The sequence below is a fragment of the Zonotrichia albicollis genome, chromosome 12, assembly GCF_047830755.1.
Source record: "Zonotrichia albicollis isolate bZonAlb1 chromosome 12, bZonAlb1.hap1, whole genome shotgun sequence".
Taxonomy (NCBI): Eukaryota; Metazoa; Chordata; class Aves; order Passeriformes; family Passerellidae; genus Zonotrichia; species Zonotrichia albicollis.
Genome location: NC_133830.1, coordinates 6,135,065 through 6,162,080, shown reverse-complemented (window position 1 = coordinate 6,162,080; position 27,016 = coordinate 6,135,065). Strand labels below are relative to the sequence as shown.

Below are 27,016 nucleotides of genomic sequence, written 5' to 3'. Positions count from 1 at the left end.
AAACATTCACTGCAGCATTTTTTCCACCACTATTGCCATTTAAATTCTGCTTTACACTTTCTAGATGAATGAATCACATTAATTATTTCTTTTTTCCCCTCTGACTGTTCAGCCAAATTAGGCTACTTCCAGAGGTGAAGGGGAAAACGCAATCATTAACGCTTCCAAACACCCATTTGGCAGAAAAGCATGCAGGAGGGAAGACATTCCTGTGAGCTGTGAGAAATCATTGTCTATCACACAAATACCACTTTCTCTTTTATTGTTGTAGCTGTCTTTCACCTATACAAATTTTACTTGAGATAGGATAAGACTGTAAACAAGTGTATTTGAAAATCACAACTCAGAGACAACCTTCAAAACAAATCAAAAGTTATTAACACTTGTGTTGGGAGCCAATCCTACTAGGTTGGAATTGTAAAACCTGCAGCTTGGAGAGATTAATTCATCTCTCTTCTAACTCTTATCATTTCTTCCCAGCCCTCCATCAGAGACCACAACACTGCTATTCTGAGAGCTGAAGCTGATTTCCTGGATCATTTTACTCAATGGGAAATCTCATTTATTATTGAAAATAACAGAAACTTGACCTTCCCTGGAGACTTTTACAGAAGTTCAGACTGGAGGTGAATTTGTCCAACCTGCATAATGCAAGTCAATTCCTCCCAGGGTAAAGCAGCTTTCAAATGGAACAAGGCTGGTAGAATTGACCCTTTTGTGCATAATTAATGCAACCATTGATCAGCCACAGCTTGGATTAGGAATTTTTTTGAAAGACAAATGCACAGCGATGAATTCACACACTTTTAAAAAGTCAAACTTCAAGAAACATGCTTTGATCAATGAGAGCCTCTTGCTACCACACCTAACCAGGTATTTCCCATCCATGGCACCCAGATCAGGGTCACTCAGAAGGAATCTTCAGAGCAGACAGTGGCAGCTGTGACTCTTGCTGTCCATACAGCCTCTCTAATGGACAAGTGAGTGATTTCCAGGTCTGTGCCCCACCTGGTGTGTGCAAACCATTCCCATTAGGATCAGTGGGAGCGTGGAGGCGTGGCCCTGAGAAGACACAATGAAAGCTCAGGTGCTGAAAGTATCCACAGGCTACCTGAGGTACTATCCCATGACCTTTAGCTTACCCTGGAGCCATGGCTACAAGTTACCACAATGTGCAAATTTAAAAAAAATGAATTAATCTAGAGTGGTATCTCTGCTAGTCAGGTTGCAATGGTCACAATATTTATAGAACTGGATTTATAAAGCTGCTTATTCTCCCACATCCAGTGCTTGCTTTTCTTCCTCCCAGGCCTAACTGTAGTGCAGAGGAAAGTGAGGAGTTTATTTTGTATACTCTGTGTTACACAGGCCAATAACTTTGCGGACTGCTGATGGCACCTGTTTACATACTGACATCCGATTTTCCCATACACCATTCCCATGGAAAGGACTTCAGATTCCCAGGATGACATTTAAATGTCTAGTTAAAATCTATAGCACTTACAGGTAGATTTTGAGAGAGCTCAAAATCAAAAATTCAAGTTCTGGAAAGGACTTCAGATTCCCAAAGTAAGATTTAAATGTCTAGTTAAAAACTATAGCACTAACAGGCAGATTTTGAGAGAGCTCAACATCAAAAGTTCAAGTTTGCAGGAGGACTGGCTCTGCACTAGCTGCTACAAGTGGTCAGTGGCTTTGAAACCATGAAGAGCAGAAAAATAACACTCCCTATCACATCTTTCATGGATGGTGCTTAGGCAAAGCTGCTCCTGCCTTCAGGTAGAGGAATGGATTAAATTACCTCCTTCAAGGTCTCCTCTAAAGTTTGAAAATCACAGGTGCTGGCAACACTGTAATCATGTAGCAGAATTTTCAAGAGGACAATGCTGTTGTAAATTATGTCAGAGTTGTAACCAGTGCTGGGAGAAGAGGATTTTTCTTTTCAAAGGTATCCAAGCCAACTCATTCATCTGTTTAGAGCAGGCCTCTTTGAAATGAGTTTTTACAAAGTGCAATCTACGCTGCAGTCACTCGAGGACAGAGCTCAGCAGCCAAGTATTTATGGATTTGTCAGGGCAGGTGCTGCATCTTACCAAGGGCAAGAGATCATGTGTCTGGATTATGAGCAACACTCAGCTTCAAATCCTGCCAAGGACCTTTACACACCTGTGATCAGCACAGACAGAGCCACACTCTCAGTCACAGAATATCTGAGTTGGGAGGGATCATCGAGGGATCATCATCCAACTCCTGGCCCTGCACGGGACACCCCAACAGCCCCACTGTGTGCCTGAGAGCATTGTCCAGACACAAACTCTTTCCCCAAGATCCTGGAAGCCCAGCAGGGCTGGGAGAGGAATGATGATGGAGGAGGGTGCAGGGTGGGACTCACTGCTGGAGCAGCACTGTTCCACCCAGCCTGGCTCTGCACACTCCAGGATTGTATTTAATAATTGCAATATATAAATTTTATATCTATATATATATATATATATATCATTATACAATTGTTCTATATAGAACTGCTATGTATTGCCATATATAACGCTATAATCAATATGTTCATTATAGATAATTACAGATGATCTATAAGGACGAGCCCTTCACCGCAGCAGTTCCAGTGATGGACAGGGACCCCGCTGACCCTTCCCACTCCCCAGCCAGACCAGCTTTCCTCCCTGTTCCACCCCAGCATTCCCAGGGCACAGTCCCAGGGGGCTCACAGAGCCCTTTATTCACAGGAACACAGGAAGAGGCAATTCCCTGCCTGTAACTCGGGTTTTACCCTGCAGCTCCCGGCTGCTCCCGCTCTGTGTCCCAGATCCCAATGATTCCCCTGGCCCCGCTCACCTCCAGCCCGGTGAGCCTCCCACCTCCACAGCAGCCTTACATAACCTCCCCTTGCAGATTAAAGGTTTAAAAGTTTGCATTCCCACCCAGATGAGCAGTGCTGGCTCCCAGCCCCTGCTCACCTCCGAGCTGCCCTCCCCAAGCCCCTGCACATCCCCACCTCCCAAAGGGATATTCGATACCATGGAACACCTTTCCTTTCCCTTCTCATACCACTTCATACAATTTCCCCCTCTCTCACAACTAGGGTTTCAGTCCCTCTCTTGGACAAAAATAGGTGAGATCAGAAGTAAAAAAATGTCTGTTTTTTGTATCACTTCAGTTATGTCAGATTTGCTCCCAACACATCAAAATTTTTGGAGCATGTTAGCTGTTAAACCTCTGCTAAATTAGATTTCTCTCTTCCTCAGCTGCCTCTACCCCACAGCAAAGGCAGGGGACAACCTCTGTTTCTCCTGGAGACTGACATTGCATCATAACAGGTGTTCCTGGTACCCCTGGCCCACAGGCAGCACATCCACAAGAGTCAAGTGACTCTATCTTTCAAATGAGTAGCTGGGACCTTGGAATAAAGCCCCAACCTTCCCACCAAAGATGGATGAAAAGTTCAGATAAGGACACCCTTCCCACACTGGACATAAGGTCACTTCTGTCTCCTTTTTTCAGGTAGTGATGGCTGCAGAAGACACCAGTTGCTGCACCCTCATGATCTGCTTCAAGATAAACTTGTCACCAGCAAAGGAAATGGAAGGCCAAATCTGTCACACAGACTGCACTGATTCATCTGCAGGAGAGAAGCAGGACTCATTTGTCAGGTCATCCAGACATGAAGGTGTTCCTGTTCCTAGTGGTTGAAGCTTGGAAAGTTATATTTTTTCTGCTTGGAGAACCTGAAGGAAGGGCAAAGCTCTCCCTCTCTGAGAGCTAGCTTGGTTCACATGCTAAGATTAAAGGGCAGAATATGTAAAAGTTTGCATGATAGGTTCATACCTCAATTAGCAAAGTGCAAGAGAGCACAAGAGTTATGCTCATCACAAAAAAAGAAAAAAAAGTCTTCATCACTCACCAAGAGCTTCCTAGGGCAAGTTTCTAACTCATCTTCAGCGCAGTCCCTCCCTTACTCTGTGCACATCCTGACTTTGTCAATGCTGATTTGTGCTGCAGAAGTGAGTCTGGTTTGCAGGGGTCAGTCATGTCCTACACCCCTTGCTCAGGAGTGGAAAGAGTTTGTCATCAGACAGCAAAGTGCTAAAGACCTGTCACCACTCTCTGGGCAACAAGTTTATACAAAGTCTTGTATGAAAATCTTCCTGCCCTTGCCCCTCTCCTTGTGCATCTCTCAAAGGACATGCAAATAGTTAATACTCAATTACCTTGATAAAATTACACATCTCCAGTGCTCTGTGTGTTTCACCTCTTGGCTCAGTGAAAACAAGCAAGACATCATTGCTGGAGTCTAGGTGCCTGCAAACATACAAATAAGGACCAGTAGAGCAGAACAGGAATGCATTACCCTTTCAAAGCTCTGCTGACACATGGGTCTGGGCTTCATTATCACCTCTGGAGTTTACAGCAGTGTATGCTATAATTAGGAGTGTGTCAGAACTCGGAGAGAGCACTGCAATCATCACTGGTCTCTGCTGGCATGAATATGATAAGCAGCAGAGCATGAGGCAGAACTCCTATCCGAGTTCTTAAACAGGGATGAACTCTCACCCTCTTCTCCTGCTTGAAAAAGATCATATGGAATGTTTTAAAGAAATCAGGCTGGTTCATTCTGCAGAAAGCCTTGGTTAATGCCAACCTCCTGGCTTTAATTCATGATGTTGCAAACAGGGCAAGGGGTAACAGGAGGGAGAGCAGACTGCAGTGAGAAAAAGGGTTCAAAAAGGGTTCAAAAAGTGTTCCAAAACCACTAAAAACTTAAAGAAAAACAACTGCAAAAAGCTGACCTCTCACATGTCAAGAACAATTTTCATAAAGGATTAAATATATATTAAAGGTTTTTATACAACTGTACTAATAGATTGTTAAATATGTATACTCAAATGTTTCCTGGAGTAGAACAGCTCTGCAGGAGTCATTCCTCACCCTTAAATATTCACAACATTTTGGCAGACTTGCTAAAACTGGAGCCCACATATTTTATTGTTTTTCTTTTGTTGAAGCAACCTGCAAATCATTCTGTGCTTGTGCATTATTGATATTTTCATGGCTGCCTGCTAGCTTCAGGTGCTTAATAGTTTTGCCAAAGTGCATTAAACCCCAGTTTGTAACAAGCTTTTACACAACTGACATCCCAAAGAGGAATTTTTTATGGGTTTCTTTAACTGCTTAAAGGCTGATTGCACACACTTATCTCTCACCACTGGAAGGACTATAAAGCTAAAGTGAGATTTTATATCCCCATTTCAGGACACTAAAAGTATGGTGCTGTAATAGAAATGCTGACATTATTCAGTTATGGTGGTGCAACCTCTCTACCATAATTATGTACAGTTGGAGATAATAAGCCCTGCTGATTCAGGAGAAATCTCTGATTGGGCTGGAAGATGGGGAAATGCTGGATAATCTGTTTCCTGAGTGGCAACAGCAGGCCTAAAGAGCATCCACAGAGGAGCAGAGTTGGTGAGGAAACAACAACAGAGTCCAATCATGACTCTTTAGAGATGCTCTTACTCTTTTTGTTGTTCATGTGATTGCAAGAGACCTAAAGGACTCACTCAGGACTTGTCCTAAAGGGACATGGTGACATTAATCTGGAGGAGTGAGAAACACAAATGGCCAGGAAAGGTTTGATTACATGATTGAGACCCAGTCAAGAGAGCACAGAGCCCTGATTTGCAAAAGAACTCTGTTAGTTTCTGGCCTTTGGAAAAGCAAACCCCTTTGAAATAACTCAAGTTCACCACCAAAAATCTCAACATGCATGTGCATATTAAAACTGAACAATCTGCAAAAAATTGCCTTGAAATCTCTGATATATGGAAAAAAGCCCAATTAGAACTGTTTCAATGAGCAATTTTTTTAAAAAAGAGGTATAAGATCTTTCCCTTCTTCTACCTTTATTAACTTTCCTTTGGGAGATGGTGGAAAAGGGAGGATCAAACATGACAAGAATTTTGGTGAAAACTGTTAAATCAGTTCAGTGTTTTCCTGTACTGTTTCTCCTACCATATTGATTTTTTTACATATTTACACTGAATTTCCTATTAAATGATCATCCTCTCAACAAATGCTTGTTTGATTGATAAAAAAAATTCCAAACGCATCACTATGACTGGCTCTAATTACTATTAATAAATACATAATGAACATTGATAAGATTAAGACACCATTCCAAAAATTTGTTACTATTTTCACTACACAGCTGGAACTCCAAATTAGCAGTAATGCCAGCAGGCTATTAATATTCTCAGATTAACAACATGCAAGCAGATCATAGAAGGATGAGCTCGAATTTTGCAAAATAAAATACCTGGGCAAATATTTAGCACAAAAGAAAAAAGTGTAAGTTAATATTTGTTTAGCATGGGGTATTATGGAGATAGAGTGAGAATTGCAACATTTTTGGGAGGGAGGGAATGTATGGAGGAAATGGAGTACAATGTCCTTACCCACGAATGGGACAGAGCTGCTGAGTGATGCTGAGGATTTTTAGGAGCATGGCTCCACATCCTGGCAGCAGGTAAGGATTTGGGAGAAGGGCTCTCCTGGCAGGACAGCCAGGCTCTGATGGGTTCAGGGGAAAAAGCTGCTGGGAGCTGATGGAGGCAGGATGGGACAGCACCTGCCCGAGCATCCCCCGGACCTGCACTGCCAGGGTGGGTACAAGAGTGCTTCCATTGCTGATCCCAGTGAGAACCTGCAGTGCCCCACACACAGCAGCAGCCTCTCCCCTCCCTGAGGGCAGAATTCCTGGTCCTGGCTATAAACCAGCCCCTGTTCCATTCCCATCCTCCCCAAATCCATCCCATCACAGCACAACCTGCAGCTCTGTCTGCCCAGCTACCTGGCATCAGCCACTGCTCTGCAGGAGAGGTCAGGGAGGAAGACACACTTTCTGCTTGGCTTCCCATTTGTCTGATGCCCCAAGGCACTCACAATTTAATATGTATTTCTTTTTAAAGTAAGTGGAATTGAAATAAATCCATACTGTTCGCCAGTTTCCAGCTTACATAATCAAAGTCAACTGTGCATTCACAAATTCCTCCCTTCTCTGCAAGCTAATCTGACAGTAGCAGGGGGGGAAATAATCTCCTGTGGCACTGTCTCGATTTCCCCGGGAAAATAAAATGCCTTCAGTTTATAATGACTTAGTAATGAATTAAACATTTTGAAATCCATAAAGGAACCTCAATAATAAGATCTTTAAAAACTGCAGACACAGTCAAAGCAAAGACAAAAAAAAAAAGGGAGCAGAAATATGTTTGAAATTAAGTGGAGACAAGTCACAAAGGCACGGATGTGATGCAGCAAGGCAATAGGTGCAGCCAGGAGAGGGGGGAGAATCCATTCACCAGCCTGAGTTCACCCATTCAGCATCACTTCCATCAGATCCTGAACAAAATAAAGTTACTGCAGCTATAGTTTTCTTCACTTATCCAAAGGACCTAATACAGGAGTTTTAATATACAGAAATATCAGTTTTCAAAGTTGATACAGGCACCCTGGTTAAATGCAAGTCAATGACTCCACTACACTGGGAAGTGCTGAGATCCAGAGATTTGCATGGCTTAAAATGGCTGCAGCAGTTCAAGGATTCTGTAACTTTCATGCACAACACCATGGAGCACAGGAGAAGGGTCCCTTTCCTGGCTACACACTATTTTAAATTTAACAAAGCCTATGTAATTAGTCCCATGAGCACCCCTCCAGTAACAGCTTCAGCTCCCAGCACTAGTGAGCTGTATGCTATGCAGTAATTATGCTACCAAGCTGTCAGAGCCTCCTTATCTGCATGCAAATTAGTTCATATGCTATACATCTGCTGTAATGACAGTATTAAACCAAGAATTTTATAATGAAGCCGTCCTCTTTATAGCAACATAGCACAATTACTTTATTAACATATTGCACATCTATGTCTGTAACTGCTCCCAGTCAAACAGATGAATTTTCCATTCCCCCCGTACAGCAAGATCTTCGCTTCTCTCCCTGTATCTGTAAATAAACACAAAGAACAGGAATCTCTAAACTGCCTCCGTACAACACCACTCCTCCATTGTTCCTGGCGAAGCACCGCACCGAATGCCATTAAAGCGTGACAAGGCGAACGAGTATTCCCACAACGCTCCCAAAGGTTAGGAGATGAAACAGCGATAATCAAATCAGCAGCTGTTTGCTCCCAGCCGTGACATCAATCAGCAGCCGCTGTCACCGGGGGCTGCGGCACCGAGCGGCAGGAGGGACCCGGAGCCCCCAGACCCGAGTGGAGAAGGGAAGGAGAGAAAAACCTGCACGAGTGGGCACTGAGGAGCTGCTGTCTGGGAGGGTTCCTGCCTGGAAAAGGCATATGGGGAGCAGCTCCACAGTGGAGAGCACTCGGGGGATGCGGAGTTGGGATGGGAGCGCCAAGAGCGGCTACGGCTCGCCCATCGCATCCTCATCCTCATCCTGCCCTCCGGAACACCCAAACACACCCAGTGCCTCTCAGCACCAGCTTTCAACCCCAGACCTTCTGCCAACCTTGGTGCTGGGAAAGTTTGGTGGCTTCCCAGTCCAAGAGCTTTTTCCCAGTTTCTTTTATTTTCTTTTTTTTTTTTTTTTAATACTTTACAAAGGTTATTTACGGTAACTAACCTCAAATAAATAAATAAAACTGATAGAGGACTTCATTCAATTTCCTTGTGGGCAGTTGATGAGTTCTTCTCTTCATTATTTTGTGAGCAACTGCTCACTTCTTCTACAAATAAAAATAAAAACCCCCCACCGACCAACTCAAAATCCCACATAGAAAGGTATGTGTTCAGCTCTAAACCTTCAGTAGATATTCACACTTATTTCTCAGTTTAGGTCTGTTTTTAACCTTCCAGCTCTATTACCCATGGATCTGCACCCCAACCTTCGTGCAAGCCAGCTAGCTGCCTCTGCAGGGTGGAAAGGAAAGGTCATTTATAATAATGGGGAATATAAATTCTGGGACCTTATTCCACTTACTTAAGCTGATGCAGGTTATTTATCCTTTTGACCAACTGATTACTTTTTTAAAATAAAGAAATTCTATCTTGGGAATAGAGCAGTTGTGATCTATTCCCAAGATGGAATTTGGGAATAGAGAATTTTGGGAATTTATTTGAATAAATTCTATCTTGGGAATGGAGCAGTTGTGCTTCCTAGACATCTTCCATGGGCAGGAACAAAGACATGTGAAGGGAAAAAACCCAACAAAAAACCTTTTCCCCTTTTCATGTTACATTTCCCCATGCACCAAAAGGTGTGGATAGGTCTCTGGGAATTTTCAGCACTACTTTGTTCTCCATGCAAATCACCCCTTTCATCAATTATCTTAAAGCCATTTATAAACACAACTGCCATTTCAAAGCCACAAGGAGATAGGTGAGAATTGCCACGGACAGCACAAAGATGTTCAAATACTAAACAAATCCAAATGCTCTCTTAAAAATCTGTATTTACAGCCTTAGTAAAGCCCTGAGTACTGACACCACAGTGCATAAAACAAGAAACAAAAGAGCTAGGGAAAGGCACAGAGAAATTTCTCTTTCTCCTCTACAAAAGCTTGGTCTATTTTTGTCAGCATAACCTGTAGTTTGCTGGGTTTCTGTGAGATCAAATATTTGATCAGTTTATGAAAGGGATGATATTATGTGTTTGCCTGAGGGAACAGGGTCACTGGATTTCATGACCCCAGAGTTTATTCCAGTGTTTGGTTCCCATGAGAAAAGTGCTAAATTACTGTTTTCCTGTGGGAGAAGGGAACACAAAATCAGAATATATCATAGTCCTCCTGCAGCCACTAACAAGATCTTCTGTAGCCTTTGACACAACCTCATGAACTAATGCAACACAAAGCACCTTATTAGCACTCAGTGGGCACCCAACCAAAGGACTGAGCTTTCAGAGCAGCCACTCAGCCAGATCTGCTGGAAACCTCTTCTGTTGCTGTGCTGCCACTGAAATCTCTCCTCTGCTGTGCTGACAAAGGTGAAGTCCCCTAATGTCCCCCCACCATTAGCTGCAGTGGAGCTTGGGACATGTCCTGGGGTGGCATTGATGTCACCCAGCTTTCCCCTGGCAGGGCAGACACCTCAGGGTGAGCCAGAGCTTCAGGCTCCCTGTGCTCTGAGCCACCAGGCACCCCCAGTGAAACCAGGGCACTGCTCAGGCCAGCAGCCACCTCACGGTGAGCCCCAGGAGCACCAACCTACCTGCACTGGCCTCAAAGGCCTCCTGGAGCATCAGCCCAGGTGCAGATGTTTGCAGTTGGGTGAGATGAGTGCTGCCTCAGAGCATAACCCACTCAGCATCACCAGCCCAGTGGCACCAGCCTGGCTGTCTCAGCAGTCCTGAATTTTGGTGTCAATCTCTCCCATCACTGTAAATCCCTCTGTATTTCACCTGATAGACTCAGCTTCTTCATCCTGTACCTGAGACTGTGCATCCTCCCTCCTCTCCCTCTTCCACACCCTTGCTCCTGGACACTCTTTCAAACTTGGATAGGCTTTTTATTTCAGATTCACTGGTACATTCTCCATCATCTCCCTCTCTCCAGTCACACATCCATGATCTGCCACAGACAGTTCTCTCTCCACCCAAGACAGAGGCACCTTCTGCCATCTCTTCCAATCTCCAGATTCCTTCCAACCACGAGTCTCTGGCTCTGCCTTTGCTTCCTCATGCTTCTGTTGCATTATTAAAGAGGAAATTCTGCCATCAGCACACTAATCTGCTAGGAAATAAAACCACATGAAAATAACCTGCAAGGTGTGCTATTTTAGGTGGGACTGCTAATGTAGGTCAGGTTTTATTTTAAAAATTCTTGCTGATACAATTTGGAAGGAAAATCTTCTCCTCTGGGTTGCATCTGTGTTTATTAAGCTGTCTCTTATGGATTCTGAATTTTGAATCTTCCCACCATTGTTTTTAATGGAAAAAATCACATAAGCATATGTAATTCTCACTGTGTAGGAAGCCAACTCCATGCTCACAGCTCATGCATTTTGAGTGATATTCAAGAAAATGAAAATCACGGTTTGACATTGAAAAAAAAAAAGTAAATTTTGACAGTGAAGAAACACCCAAAGCACTTGAGAATCAGCTCAGGATCACTTCTTGATCCTGTTACAATTCTGTCTGCCCAATTCACTGAGATAAGTATCATGCAGGCTTCTGCTATAAGCAAATCTCCCCAAAGCCCATTCTACTCTGGGCAGCCACTCCTGAAGAATTTAACAGTTTTCCATGAAGCTCTGGCATTTTCTCTCCCTCATAGTAGCAACATTGGTGCATCTGGGAATTTGCAGTTGCACACCAGGCCACAGAAATTCTGCAGAAACACCTTGAAATATTGAAATACTGAAGTGACCTTGTTTTTTAACATATTGTAATAGACTTCATGTGTACATGACCCACATTGAAGCTTAGTGTATGGGCTTTTTTCTTTCTTCTTTTTTTTTTGTTAAACATTTGAGATTGCTATTGCTCCTGAGCAGAGTTTAATCATTAGAATATTTTAATTTTGTAATTAAAAAATATGGAAGCCAATCCCAAACTGGGAGTAAAATGACTGCACTTCATAAAGAAGAGCTCTGACAAGGGATAAAGCAATTTATTCACCCCTTCTTCCTTCACCTAGAAATTAAACACTTCACAAAAGATCATCAGCAAGACACTCAATTTGTAGACACTAATAACCTTGGCAGTGTCCTTGCAGAGCAGAACAGCTGTTGAGTTGATGGGCACCATGTCCCAGTAGGGAAAAGCTACAGCTTTCTCCACTGTAAATGCTGTGGTTTTCTGCTTTTCAGGCACTCCTGCTTTGTGCGTTGCTTGCCCTAAACAGAAATATTGCCACTAACATTGCTAGCTGTTAACCTGAAAGATTGCTCTGTTCTGGCATTTGTTTTAAGTGTATTTAAATCCCAGCAAGCAACTCTTGTTGCTTTCAAAAATAAAAGTAAACAACAAAATGTGAGTTTTTCTGAGATTTTCAAAACCCAGCTACCAGCACTGAGCACTGACCAGAGCCCAGCTGTGCTGCAGCACCGCACTGCAAATTCCCCCTTAGACCAACTGTGCAATTAAATACGGTGAAATAAAGGAGGAAAATTCATTTCTCCTTGCCTGTGCATTGGGCTAAATGCATTCACACTCTCACTTTGTGCAGCTCACTTTCTAATTGTAACATCTTCTTGACAAAGGCTTTACATGGGTCTCCCAGCCCTCAGAAGAGAAGAAGAAAAGAACGACATCATCTTCCCTGGGCACACCAGCCTGTAACCTTTGTGTGGTGCCTCTGAAATCCCTGTTCCTGCTGTGCCTTCCCAGAATGGTGTTTACAGCAGTGGGCTGGGACAGTAAAACAGTGTCAACCTCCAAAGATCAAAACCCATGGCTGTGAAAAACTGGTCTGGGCCTGTGATTTCCAAATTCCCTTTATCTGCTGTGGTGTGTGCTCGATGCTTTGTGCTGTTCCCAAAATAAGCAAGGTTGAGAAGAGGAATTTTGAAGGGCTTCTCACATCCTATCAATAACCATCCCCAAAGGGCAATCTTAGCTCATTTTTTCCTTTTAATCTTGCCAGAGAAGAAAGGCAGCTTGCACCTAGCAACATCTCACAGAAAGCCATATGGCTCAGGATGCCAGGGACTGTTCTTTTCCCCACAGCTAAACGAGGTTTTACCAGGTACATGACACACAAAGTTTGTCTACAATCCTGCTTCCAAATAAGAACACATTTAGGTAATTACACTGCCAATTAGAGGTATCTCACATGGTGCAAGGTCAGGCAGAAGACACTAGGAAAGGCAGAGACTTAAATCCAGTTTTATAATCCCACTTCTAAGGCCTTCAGAAAGTCGGATTATTTTAGTAGAAACCTGAGAGGGAAAAGCAACAGTTCTGCTATTGTTTATTACCTTGTGTGAAGTGATTAATACAGCAGTTTATTGTCTCAGTTGCACAAAAGAACTATGTGCCAACTCTTCCAGCTGAGCAAAAAGCACCATGTTGCTTTGAAATTAAAAACAACATGGAAGAGTGCCAAGGGTGAAAGGTGGAGAAAATCCAAACTTCCCTCAAGCAGAAGGAGTGAAAAAGTAGAACTGTGGCACAAAATCTCTTTCTACCTTTGCTTCTGAGATTACGAGAGTTGTGGTAAGCTCATGGAGAGCCCAACTGACAATCATCAGAATAATAAAATCTTAAGGGGTTGGAATAGACCTCAAAGATCACCTGGTCCCAACCGTGGCAGGGACACTTCCCACTAGACCAGGATTACCAAGGCATTATCAATCTAGCTTTGAACACTGCCAGGGGTGGGGAATCCTTGGGGATTCCTGCTATCTCCTTGGGGAACCTGCTACCAGGACCCCACCACCCTCACACTAAAAATCAACCCAGGTGTGGATCACAGCAACTGAGAAATCCTAAGAGAATCCATTGAGAAAATCAAAGTGGAATCTCTTTTCTGATGAGAGAGATCTTTAAACACTAGTCAATATGAGACCTTAATAAGTTAACTCATGCCTTTGTCTCTTACATATTGCAATTTTATGTTGCAGAATATCCACTGACACCTCATTCCCTCCACCTGCCACCAGCAGTGTTTGCTCCATCCCTCCCACTCGTGTACACAGTAACACAGAGGGGGTGAGCAGCCATCCATCTACACTGAGGATTCCCAGCCTTCTCTGTCCATAATGCTCCAAAATCCAAAGTCCCTCCTGGCAGCCAGTGGCTTGCCAAGGAGCCAGGACCACCAGCTACTGCCCAGCAGGCTGTCTCACACAGTCCCTTCCTGTCTACATCAGTTTGCATCATGTCTTGTGGGCAATCTTGCATATTGATTCCATGCTGAGTGTCTGCACACCCAGCACAGCTCTGACCTGTGACCAATGTGCCCTTCTCAGGCTACCCCACACTAAACTAAGAATAAAAACCAGTGAGAGCTCTAAATCTGGCCAACATGCACAAGCTGTCTCTCCTTTAGCTTTAAGTTTAAGCCATGCTAGAACCAACATCAGTGGGACTCCTCAGCTGTTACAAACTCACACAACCTTTATTCATCACAGCCCATCTGGAGATACAGAGGCCATTCCAGTCTGCTGAAGCCCTCTGCAGCTTTTCCTTCTTCTGCACTGGTGCACAGAAAAATTAGAAAGACTCTGGTTTAATAAAAATACGTGCACTGTAACAGAACATGTTTTTACATCAATATAGGAACTCAGCAGGAAATAATAAAACACTAAAAAAAATAAAGAGAGAGCTTTTAAGTGTTACAGCTTTCAAGTCTGATTGCACAGCTCTCTCTCAAGTCTAGAGATGGGCCTCTCATAGGGTAGGTAAAACTTTCCATGCTGCAGTACCATCAAGCTCTTGTTTCTTGAGCTCTCTAGGAAACCTTTTTAAACACCCAGCATCTTGGCATCTAGAACTGGAGCTGTGCTCAGTGCAGCATAAATCCACACCCATCCTGTGCTCAGCTCTGACACACTGAATTTGGTAGGAAAAAAGGAGGATTTCCCAGCTACCTAGGTGATATTAGAAATATGTCATGTGGAAGATTAATTTCTGAGTTGAAAGCAGAAAATATGAAATTTCTTTTACTGGACATGGAATTTTTTTCTCTTTTTAAGCAGAAGATGTCACAAGCTCAAAGTTTAGCTGAGATGGTGAATTCAGGTATATATGATAAGTGTATCTCAGTTACCATGACCACATACTTTCTATACAAATCACATAATTTACTGTTCAAAATCATATTTAACACAGAAAGGCCAATCTTCTCTGAAATCTAGGACTGATTTACATAATGCACCTTTGGAATCCCTTTTTAATGTGTTAATTCCTGTTAACACAGAAAGATGATGCAGGCACAAGTTTAAGCTCAGTACATTCTGCTCTGCTCCCCCTAAAAGACTGCAGCAGAGCTCCCATAAAATAGCAGAGCTCTCATAAAATAGCTATTTAGGAGCTACATGGTGCCTCTTTCTGATCAGGAGTCATTGTGGAGAGATAACCTACGGATCATGCAAAATTCACTGCTCATTTGGCCCTGTAACGGCTGGGAGGAAAACAACACGGGCTGGTGACAATTCTGGAGCACAGGCAGGGCTTTGGAAGGCACCTCAAAGGATGCCCAAAGGTGCTCACCTCCCCTGCACCCTGCTGCTCCTGCAATTCAGTGGTGCTCGGGCATCACAGCAGAAACCTTGGCACCTTGTCCTCTGCTCTTACTTCTTCCACATATGTTGCCTTCAAAAGGCATTTTAAGACCAAAGGATGAGCCAAAAACCTGGGGGAGGCTTTTGATCATTCCCAGCATGGTAGGTCTTATGTGGCATTCCCAGTTTGTGCAAGAGCAGGAAATACAGCAGTGCTGTTGCCATTGTACGTCTTCATATCTAAAGAAACATATGCTCAGAATTCAAATGAGAGAATTTACACTTTACATAGACTGGGTTTTCTTTAATGTTTCGCTTCCTCCTGTCCTCTCTTCTTCATGTTTAAAGGAACCTCTCCTTTAAAGCAATCTTCCATAGGACACAATTCTATACTGAACTTTATGATGTATCATAACTCAGTGTATTAAAATGGCTAAAATTCTGGAAAAGTTATAAAAGAAACTGGTGCTGAAGTTGATCAAGACTATAATCTACACTCACAACACAGTATTTTATGGACTACAAAAGCTACTCAATCCTCCATGTTTCTCAATTATTCCCAACACAAAGTCGACACAACAAGATTAACATAAAATCCAGGAACATCAGAAAGCTATAACTGTTCACAATAAATCAGCCACTTCCCCTTCATTAGGTTCTGCACAGTTCATAGCATTTCCTTTCTGGAAAAATCATGACTAGTTACTGTCTTCCTTCAGAAACAAAACTATCAGTAACATTTCCACAGGGATCATCTGAAATGGATTTCTAATAATGTGCAGGTTAAAAGGTTTCCTTGTTCTCCCCTTTCTGCATCCAGCATTCAAACTTTATGGTCCCAAAGACACTATTAAAGGCACATGTGCTTAATAACAAAACTGGTAAAGAAGTGTGTCTTAAAACATATAACTGCATGTTTAAATATAGAACAGACATGAACTTGGGCAGGGCTGTAACACAGAGGAGCAGGTTCTATTTATTCCCCCAGCAGCCACCCTAGAAAGGAATAACTGACACAGCAGATAAAGGCTCTTATCCTGGCCTGGCTGGATGTAGCACTTCATCAGCTTGCTTAAAGACACTTTGCTAAAGCAGAGGTGCATTGTTATCCCTGTTTTACAGAAAAGAAAAAGCTCCCCAAGGTTACAGAAGAAGGTCAGGAACACATATCTGCAACCACCCCCTACATACCTGAACTGCTGTGCTCTGCCCATTAAGCCACACTCCAAGAGCTTCACAGATTGAGTATTGTGTTAATGCTAAACGCAAATATTTAACATAAATATAAACACTTAATGTTATGTAAACATTTACCTTAGTTTCTCAACAAACCTAAGGGAACTCACAGTACTTTATCTCTTAAGTTGTATTGAATTAAGCCAACCTCTAATTTGAACAACACTGGTGGCCCTGATTTCTTTCTCTAGAAATGCAGGGACTCGAAGCATTACTTCTGCATAAATTTGGAGGAAAAACAGATGGCCCTGATGCATCTCTCTTAAACAGGAAGACCAAGAAATATTTCAAGTCCTGCAATCCAAATTTAGGTAATGCTTGCTAAATCTCAAGGTGGAAAACACAAGAGAGAGATTCTTGAGTTAATGCATTGACATCAGCTCAGAGCCTTCTCGTGGAGGAATAGCACAGAACACCATGACATAAATAAGGGTGATGCATACAGCAAGCCAGAACACACAGAAGAAATGTCCTGTATTTCCCTGTGAGGGAGGTGGCACCCATAAGATGTCATGTTAACTGGGCCATGTCTCCTCCATCACAACAAAACCTGGTTGTTTTGATGGTTTGGATAACGTTTGGATTGGATAACCTGGTTTGGATAACGTTGGATCCATCACATGGATTTTGGCCAAATGAGCTGCAGATGGGAGCCCCTTCTGACCTCCAAAAGCAAAGAGAAACCTCAAACCACGTCTGCTTAAAAGAGTCCAGATTAAATGTTCTTTTCAGTGACTGTTTTCACATACCTTGGCTCCCACTGAACTCAAACACGTCACAGCTCTGAGTGCGGGGCTGGCACGGCCAGAGAGCCAGGATGTCCCATGGGCACAGTGCTTGTCCCATGAAGGCTACCTGCACTCCTGGGAGGCATGAAAAACCTAGCAATTTAGTTTTTTTTTAGATGAGGCAACTCAGACTGATTGTGTGGCTGGAAGTGACAGACGGAGTGAAAAGGCTGGAACGTTCATTCCAGACTTGTCCAAGGGTAAGTGCAGCCCTTATTTACAACTCCCTGTTTCACAGCTCAGCCACTGAGGCTAGCCTCAAAACTTCACACAATTATCACTTGGAGGTCTGCATTTTGTAGGGGGGGTTATTCCAAAACACAGCAAGAGAAACAAATGAAATGAATAAGCAACAGCTTTCACGGAGGAAGCAACTGAGAGCTGCTTGTGCCAGACGTCCCTGCCCAGGCTGCCCTGCCTGGCTCGGTGGTGACAGCGTGGAAACATAAAATGTGACTGCATTCCCCACAAACTCACACTGACAGCACCAGGGCACTCAGAGGAAGTGGCTGCAATGTTAGCATTCACCAGGAATCATTCCACAAATAATGGAGCTACTGTTCCCATTTCCAGCAGGAGAAGCATGTGGCGCGGGAGCACCTACGCCGAAAGGGGCTGCACCAACAAAGGCACATCCAGCACACACTGATTCTTTTGATTATTAAGGGTGCTGTACTGGGAAGTAGTGGGGAAATAGGGCACTCTGGGCTCTCCAGAGATCAGATTCTATTTTCATGGCTAATTTTATGACTACAGTAAGGTATTTAAGCTACCACACCCATCGGTAACTAAGGTTTACCGAGGTCAGAGAGGATTTGTCTCAGGAATTTCTACATCCTGCAAACAATCCTGCTATTCTGAAAACACCTGCATGACTGTCATGGCAGTCGACCAAACAACAATGTTTTTTCTCCTACACCAAACAATTTCTGACATACTCCATTTTATCCAAGAGCCAGAGCACTTTTTCAAAATCAAAATCACTACATCTTGACAAAAGACGAGAATGAGAGGAAACACCTTGGGCAATCATCCTCAGCAGACAGGGACTGGGAGAAGTGGAACAACCCTTTCCCATCACACACAAGGAATTTCAAATTGAAACCCATTCTTTGGAGAAGGCTGAGTGAGGGCAGACAGTCAGAACCTGCTTGCAGTAGAAAAACAGTCTGCAATCTCGATTTCAAAGTTGCTGTTATGATACCATAATACACTTTTAAAGCAGCTCATTACCAATTTATTAAACATTAGGGCTTCTTTGAGACTGCTGGAGAGTATTTTTTAAACTGCTATTTGAAAGTGTTCAGACTCACAGCATGGATAATTCTTTCTTATGCCAATACAGATACACATATTGGGGGTGTGGAGCTGTATTACAGCTCTTTTTTAAAAAGTGGTTTTGCATGCAGAGTAAGTGCTCTTTCTTACATCTGGACTGTGAACAAGATAAAAAAACTTCCAAATAACAAACACAACTTACTGGAGCACTAAGTGGTACTTCTAAATAAACATAAACATTATTCTGACATTTGGATACCTTATACAACAATAAATAAAGCCATTAATACAGACAAGTAGACATGTCTCCATGTTCCAGGAGATGCCAGGCCATCACCTTTAGAAAGGGTCATGTGGCTTTAGAGAGGTAACAACCTCATTAAAGCCTTTAGTCTGTCTGGAGATTTTCTCATTTGTTTGGGCTGAGATGACTTTTTTTTTTTTTTTCGTTTTTTTTTTCTTTTTTTTTTTCTTTTCTGAAAGGATTAACAAACAGAAGAGGAGCAGTGCTTCCTTGTTCAAGTTCTTATTTTTAATAAGAAAAATAAATATTAATTAGAATACAAACCAAGAGCAGTCCTGCTGAAGTGGAATTTTTTTTTTTTTTTGCAGAGACTGGGTAACCATGGAGTAGAAGGTTGCAATTAATTGACTTATACACCAGGAACCTTCAATAAAGAGTGGTCAGTTTGAACTTTGGGCTCAGTAATGAGCTCTCCAGTTCCCTTTTTGACAGAATGAACCACAGCAGTGCTGCATGACTCCAGTTAGCTTCATTTTATAATTACAAGTCTGTTCTTTACTATTTTTCCCCAGCTTAAATACCACTTTTTCAAAGCGATGCTAAGGGAAAAAAGAAATGGAACCAATTTTAATGAACTCATGCAAATATAAGCCTGGTGAAATGAAATCACAGACCTAAGCAGAATACTGCATTGAACACATTTGTATGTTTTATGCTAAGCTCATCTAAATTTGAGTAATTGGACCTAATTTGGCAATCTGCACAATCCGTTTGCAAACTTCCACCACTGAATTTTAAGTATGAGCCTGGAAAATCATTAACATTTTTATTTATCATGGTGGCCCCAATCCAGCACAGTACTAAAATCTATGTTTGAATGTTTTGAATGAGGTCTTAGCACATGCACAGCATCCAAGAGTTATCAGGAACTCTAATTGCAGAGAAAAGTCACTGATACGTTCAGATCACATAATTTTCATCTCAAATCTGTGAAACTTGAGACTGGCAACCTTCTTCCAAAAAATCCACTATGTTTATTCCTTCTCCATTCCACACTACCTGAAAAACATTCTCCAGATCAGAAAAGTTGCTCTATTGCTTTTCATCTCAACCTTTTCCTCTTCTCCAAGAAATCCTCTTACCTGCTGTTTTCCCTTCGTGCAGATGTTCACCCAGTGCTTTTCCTTTCAGTATGCACCTGTTTCCACTGAGCAGTGCACAAACTCGATGTGCTTTCCATGCTCCAGGAGCAGGGTGGTAGCACCAACCCAGTTTATTAAAGGCCAGTTCTCCCATAATCTCCCCAACATGTGTTTTGGCTGCAGTGAGGGTTATTTTTAATTTGTGTCTCATCTTTGCTCAACAAAAAGAGGTCTTGAACTTATAAAAATGTTCTTGCTCCTTAAGATACTTAGTAGGAAAGAAAATTGTTTCCCATTCAACATATTCATTACCTATGTTTTTTTTTGAAGGCATCTCCATGAAGAGAAGCCAAATCACCCTTTTCCAGGTGGAAACTGCCAGTCTGGATTTGGGTCAAAGCCTGCATCCATTGCAATGGGAAGATTCCAGCAATCCCAGGAAACTGCTCCAACCAGGGGTGTAAGCAGCCTGCAGTGGCACCATGAGCCCTCTCCACACAGCCAGAGCAGCACCCCTTGACTGTGGCTGTGTGTCAGTAAAGCCACTTTAAATCACAGGTAAAGCCAAGATCTATTAAGGCAGAACTGTGCTAGATCACATGCAAGTTTAGTTTCTCTCCATGTGTCCTCAGGAAATGTGTTAATTGCTCACAGCTCTAACACAGATTTTCAATACATCTGCAAGATGCAGCAACACACACTGAGGGGAAGATCTGACTCTTTTCAGAGCAGAATTGAGGGATATTCAGAACATTTCAGCATTATGGCTTTACCCCTTCCCAAGCCTCCTTGTACCAAACACCATTTTTCTCCCACTGGCTGCACTGGATCCTGGGTACCACCCATCCCTGGCAGGGCAGGATGCAGCTCGCTCCCACACTTGGCCAGAAAGCTCAGCTGCCCTCAGGACTCCACAGGGGCAATTCTGTGCCAGGACAGGCTGCTGGAGGACAGGTGTTAACTCCCTGTCATTATGAGCAAAATCTGCAGCCCAGCATTTTGAAATCACACATCCTCCCTCCTCCATCTCTATCTCAAATCAGCTCCTTATACACTGGATCACACATTGCTGCCACAAATTAGATTCCGTATTTTTGTAGGCCATCTTAAGAACTGTGACTTGAAGCAATGTGATTTGGGCAAGAATTCAGAGGAGACATTCCTGGGGGTTTCCCCAAATCAGAACTGCTTTGCACAGGATTAATTTTGCTCCCAGGACTTTCACAGCGTAGTCAGTTACAAAGACCTGCCTTTCTTTTACCATTGTCATGATAGTGCTGTAGTCAAATTCTCTCCAATTAAACTGAGTAGAAAAAATCAGACCTTTTATTTTGTAACAAGAGAAAAATTTAAAACTTATTCAGCTCTGACACATTTAATGCAAATTGCTGCTTCGGTGGAGAGAAGGTCCTGGTGGAGAAGAGCTTATGCCAGCCCCATCTGTAAGCAGACAGGTCATGCACCACAGCATCCCACAGACCTAGGTCTCTTTAAAAGGCATAAACTCACCAACCAAACCATGTTTTATGTTGAGGACATGCTGCTCTTTTGATCAGGAACTAGCAGCCCCTCACTAGATGGGAGAAGAGGAAATTACCAGCTGCTCAGACAACACCAAATCCAAGGGCCTATTTTCTTTTAGAAGCCTTTCCCTGGGACTGCATGACAAGCCAAATTCCTACACCTTGACAGCCCATTCACCTCAGCCTGCCAGCTTGTAGAGAAAGAGCTGGGGTGGTGTTAAATTGGGTTGGAATGGAAGATGTCACCAGAACTGAAGTTTCAAAATGCACCTGAGCAACAGTGCTCTTTTCTCCACTGAAAAAGAGAACTGAGAGGAAATAATGGGGCTTAAAGGACACAGGAATCACTAAAAGATAATTGGGCAAAAACTTTTTTTATATCATAACAAACATGACTTAAAAATTACAAAAGTAATTACAAAATTTGGTTCCCTGTCACATCCGAGGGAACTAAATTTCACCAGTTGGGATAAGCTTAAACTAAGTATGTTGCACTCCCTCCAGCTTAGGCTTGTGCTTATCAAGCTCTGAAGTCTGATCCTTAAACCTGATCCAAAATGCTGAGAGGCTCCTCCCTGACAAGGGCTCAGTCAGGTGTCTCTATTAATCACAGCTAGCAAATATTTTAATTCTGGGACCTTTGGGAGGAAGGGGCAGAGTGGGGCTCTGTGCCTTGTTCCACACGAGGAGATGACAACTGAGATCTGCAGTGCCTGGTAAATATTTGATGCTGAGATCTACTGGGTATGCAGTGCAATGGTGGTGCCTTGTTTTGCTCTGTGTTCCCTGCATCTCCAATGTTATTTGCAACAGCTTAGTGGAACGACAACAAAAAGAGGTTTCATTCCCACAGGACAGCACTGGCTGACCTCTCTCATTGCTTCATGTAATTCACAGGGAGCAACCACTAAACAGGAACTGAAAGTGCTTTGCAACTTTTAAAGGGGACTAAATGGCACCACAGATTTACATATAGATAGCATTTCAGAGAACACTGATGTTGATTTCTTCTGCCTAGCATTTATCTACCAGGTTATCCTGGTAGCCAGAGGATGAGCCTGCAACAGGGCAGTGCTGAATTCACATCTCTGTGTCATCACCAACAGGTCACTGCATTGGCATTAAAATAACATTAAAACACAGTGCGGCCAATGAAAAGAGACAATGAAAGCAAAATGCATAACTTGAATAATAATTTTTGATCTAAGGACCTTACTAAGACTTTACAGAGGTCTCTGATCTGAATTTTTAGCACAAAGAGAACTACTGAAGATAAACTGTCACATTCTGAGGATGGGCACAGTGGGGTTTGACCCACACTCAGCAAATCACTGCATCCCAGAGGCCCCAAAGCAGTCCAGATACCACCAACACTGGCAGACAGCAGCCCTACTGCCTTCAGGGCATGCAATAGTAAAGACAGCTGTTCTGAATCAACATCATCTTAACACATCTCAGAAAGCTTTCTGGTTTCATTGCAGTATATGGATGGGGTGATTTTTTATTTTATTTCCCTGCTATTCAAAGATCTTTAATAAAATATAACTAAAACCCTCCCATTCTCTTAGGAATAGGAGTGATGTTTGCAATGAACTCTGTCATAAGAAGGTATGTGTCAGGGAAAGACTGGGATATTTCTAGATCTCCAGTCTCTTTATGCAGCTTAATGCTAATGAAAGGAAACCATTTTTTGCACACAGTGAAAGGGAACAGATGGTGTCACAGTTCTGCTGTGGAATTTAAGCAGAGTGACAACCTATACAGCAGATCAACATCATGGGTGAAACTCTTTTAGGTAGCTGCATGGAGGGTTTGTTTGTTTTTTTATCTACTTATTACTATCCAAATTCTTGAAAAGCTTTTTCTTTCCTTTTTTTTTTTTTTCCTTTTAATTGAAACCTAAGAAGACTGTATGATAACCTCACCATCCTACAAAATGCCAGAAGACACATGAAGAGCAGTATTTCAAATACGCTGTGAAGGGACAGCTGAAGCACAGCACCTCATATTGCAAACTGGCTTTCCAATCATGTATCCATCCAGACACAGTCACTGGCTAGGAAACCAGTGAGAGCTTAAAAATGACACCACCAAGCTGAAAATCACTGCTCTGCCTGAAAACTGGTCCTAGATTTAATTATGCCTGCAAGGCAGATGACAGCAGAATTGAGATTTTTTTTTTCTCATTTTTAATAATTTTGTATTTTACAATTTTAGTTTCCAATATTCTATGTGCAGTTCATCTCATTGTTTCATTTCTATGTTCACCTGCTTACATCTGGGAGAAAAACAAAGGCAAACAGAAAGCAGATAAAAATCATAGCTGGAAATTTACCCAGAAACTGGAAAATTAAAACTGCCTTTCTATGCAATGATATCTTGCTGCTGTTGCTTTTAATTTGATAGTTGAATTTTTTTAACCTTACTGATAACTGAGTCACTTATGTTTTCATATGGTTCACCTAGCAGAGGCATCTGAATCCCCACAAAGCATCCCCCTCTGGTGAGACAGCCCACAGGCAACCTGAAGTTTCACAATTTTTACTGTTTTCCTTCCCTCGGATTCCTTTCAGCTTGTTTCAGCTGCCTGCATGAGTATTTCAGAGTGCATACCTCTAAAAGCAACAGATGACATGCTCATCCACTCCGTAATTCACATTGACAATAGCCAATCTCTGCTCAGCCCATATCCCACAAGAGAAGGGATTAATCAGGCACTGACATCCTGAACAACAAAGCTCAGGCTGCTGGGTTAGGGGTTAGATCCCCTCCAGGAATGGCCTGGACCCAGTGCACTCTCTCTGAAACCCTGGAAGACGTTTGCACAATGACACCCCCATATTCCTGCAGGGACGAATGATGTGCATCCAAAGCTACCCCACTGCAAGCCTAATTCTGGTTTGTACAATGAGAAGGAGAAAATCAGGGTTTAGATACAGCCCATTTTGGCACATTGCAATTTACAACCTGCTCGGTTCTGGCTGTGAGGGCCAACAGCAATCAGGCTGTGAAGCCAAATTTTTGTATTCAGGTGTGAGTGTGCACAGAAGAAGGAAAGCAGAGCAGCACAAGCACCCTTGAGCTCAGTGCTCTGGTCTCCAGTGGGTCAGGATGCTCAAGGCACTGTGCTCCCCCACATCTTTAAAACAGCAGAGCCTGAAACTAAGGTTAATATAGAAGAGATGCTCCACCCTCCAGTGCAGGTGACAAACAGCTTAAAATCACCCCCATTTAACCAGGATCTCGACCTGGATGTATTTGTGGGGATAAAACAGCACTGCCTCGAGCAGAAGGGAATGCCAGGGCTCTCTCAGAGACCTCCCACACCACAGGAGCCATTGATGCCACCACAACAAACCAGCTGTGACCCCAACAGTGGCAACACTTACAGCAGGACTGCACATAGGATACATTTGGGGCAGAGACACTGGAAGTGGGGAAAAGTGGAGAAATATCCACAGTGAGTGAATCCCATCCTCATTCATAAAAGTTCATAAGGTGCACCCTGCTGATTGACACGTCTTGCATGGAGGGACAACACCTTCTAACACTTCCTTCGAGGAGAAATGGAACACTCAGGTTTTGAAGGCATTTACAGGGCATTTCTCAGACGTGGCAGGTAAAATCACCCCTGTGCTCCAGAGCACCCAGGCTCTCTCTGCAGAAACGCAAGAGCTATCACACAGCGAGTGCGAGGGGCAGAAAAGCAGAAAGAGAAGAGACTGTGGGTAAATAGGGTTAATACCTGCAGGTAATGCCCTTCCCGTTAAATTGTGCAGCATTTTCCAGTCTGCAGATTCTCAATCCCGTTTAACATCTCTCTCACGCTGCGAGCAGACACACGGCAGCTCCCCCTACCCCCCCAGATCCGCGCCCCTTCCCCAAATTCTGCCAAGCTGTTTTTGCAGGCAGCAGCCAGTTAAACCAAAGGCTGCTGGTACTACCCCGGGAAGCTGGAGGGGGGCGGGTGAGCCGCACAAAAGATCTCCACACAAAAGGCCATCCTTTTCATCCTTCTCCTTCTTCATTTTCTCCAGCTGAGCCATAGCTTTATTTAATCAACACTTAAAAATAGATGCAAATGCGGGAGGGGGTAGGGATTGCGGGGAGGGGGATGATATGGGACAACACCTATTTTAATACAAAGAATCAAATTTGGTGGGTGAGGGGATGTAGGGAGCCTTCAGCTCTCATCTTCCCCCTGCTTCCAAACGAGCCCTCTAACCCGCGTCTCCAGCGCTCACAGAATCCATGCAGCATGCTATAGATATTTTCCTTTTTTTCTTTTTCCCTCCCCCCAGGAGGAGACGTAAAGGGCTTGACTCCGAAAGGACAGCGAACATCTTTGCGTTCCCAGCAAGACCCGCACAGCACATAATCATATGAAAAACATGGCTGGCTGGTGCATCGACAGATGCAAACGAGAAACACCAGACTTAGCCTTATTCAAAGCAAAATTAAACGGGGACGAGAGGGGGAGAGAAAGGCAAATAATTGTGGCTGTGTAACATGGCTGCACAATTTTCAAAGCCTCCCCGACTGCCAGCTTGCAGGGAGCAGTGAAAATGTGTGTCTGCTCCAAAGGGAGCTGTTCCTGCAGCACAGCCCGCTCATCCCGCTCTCCATCCCGGGGCTGGCACGCTGGCCAGCCAGCCCCAAAGCTAAAATAGTTTACCTGATCAATGCAACTTCACGGGAGCCGGAGGTAGAGGGATCCTAGCAGAAATGCAGCAAGGAAGAGAGGAAAAAAATCTGCTTGGATCCTTCTGGCAGTCCACAGCCTCATCTACATGCATCTGAGCGAGCCCTTTCCAGCAGCTGCTTCTTTTATCAAGCCCACAGGCACAGCAAATTAGTCCGGTTAGACAGTTCAGTCAATGTGGGCTATTCACAGCGTGGCTGCTGCAGGAGCCCAGCTTCTCCTGTCCCCTGTCCCCGGGTAGGCACCCGCCCACCTCCACATGGCCCTGGATAAACACGGCTCTCCCTCGCAGCACCCACCGCACGCACCACATGATCCTGACAATCATCTCACCGGACCTCTCGCTTCCCCCCAGCCTGGGGGAAAAGGCTAAGCCCCAGAAAGGCTTCACTTTAAAGGGAAAAGCTTTCTTTTTCCTTCCCTCTCACCCTTCTTTTCCCCCCCACCCCTTCCTTTTTTGTCCCCTTCCCAAGCAAGGAGGGGGAAAAAAATAAAACTGAACGCAAAGATTTGAGGATGGGTGATATCTTCCTAATCGACTCAGTTGGGAAAATGAAGTGTCACTCTGAAATGAAGTGCCATTCAGACTTCTAATAAGCACAAAGCATCAGACAGAGATCCTGGAGAGAGCCTGATACATTCTTGGAGAGTGAGGCTGACCACGGTTAGTGCATCCTTGATCAGTACAAAGCCACTGATTTCCATTTTGTTGTTCTAAAGAAGAAAATGTGATAAGCTCTTTGTTTCTCCTCCTTTCCACACCATAAACCATTTTAAGATATTAATATAGGAATACCCTCCCCCCCCAAACACACATAGAGAAATAAAGCACCCGCTGTGCCATCCTTGGGAGTGGGGAGCAAAGGTGGCAGACACAGCATGCTGGAGGCATCTTCCCCTTAAATACAC

At 43.4% G+C, this 27,016-nt stretch overlaps 1 protein-coding gene across 35 annotated transcripts in view; it reads right to left on the bottom strand.

Annotated features, from left to right (window-relative positions):
• The window catches only part of MAGI1 (membrane associated guanylate kinase, WW and PDZ domain containing 1), a 327,842-nt gene that overhangs the window by 96,994 nt on the left and 203,832 nt on the right, over positions 1-27,016 (bottom strand). The window contains exon 1 of one of the 35 annotated variants that reach the window (XM_074550439.1): positions 26,081-26,487. The exons of the other annotated variants lie outside the window; for them this stretch is intronic. The gene's annotated coding sequence lies outside the window, so the exon portion shown is untranslated. Of the gene's footprint in view, positions 1-26,080; positions 26,488-27,016 lie in introns of those variants that run through there. 35 annotated transcript variants of the gene reach the window in all.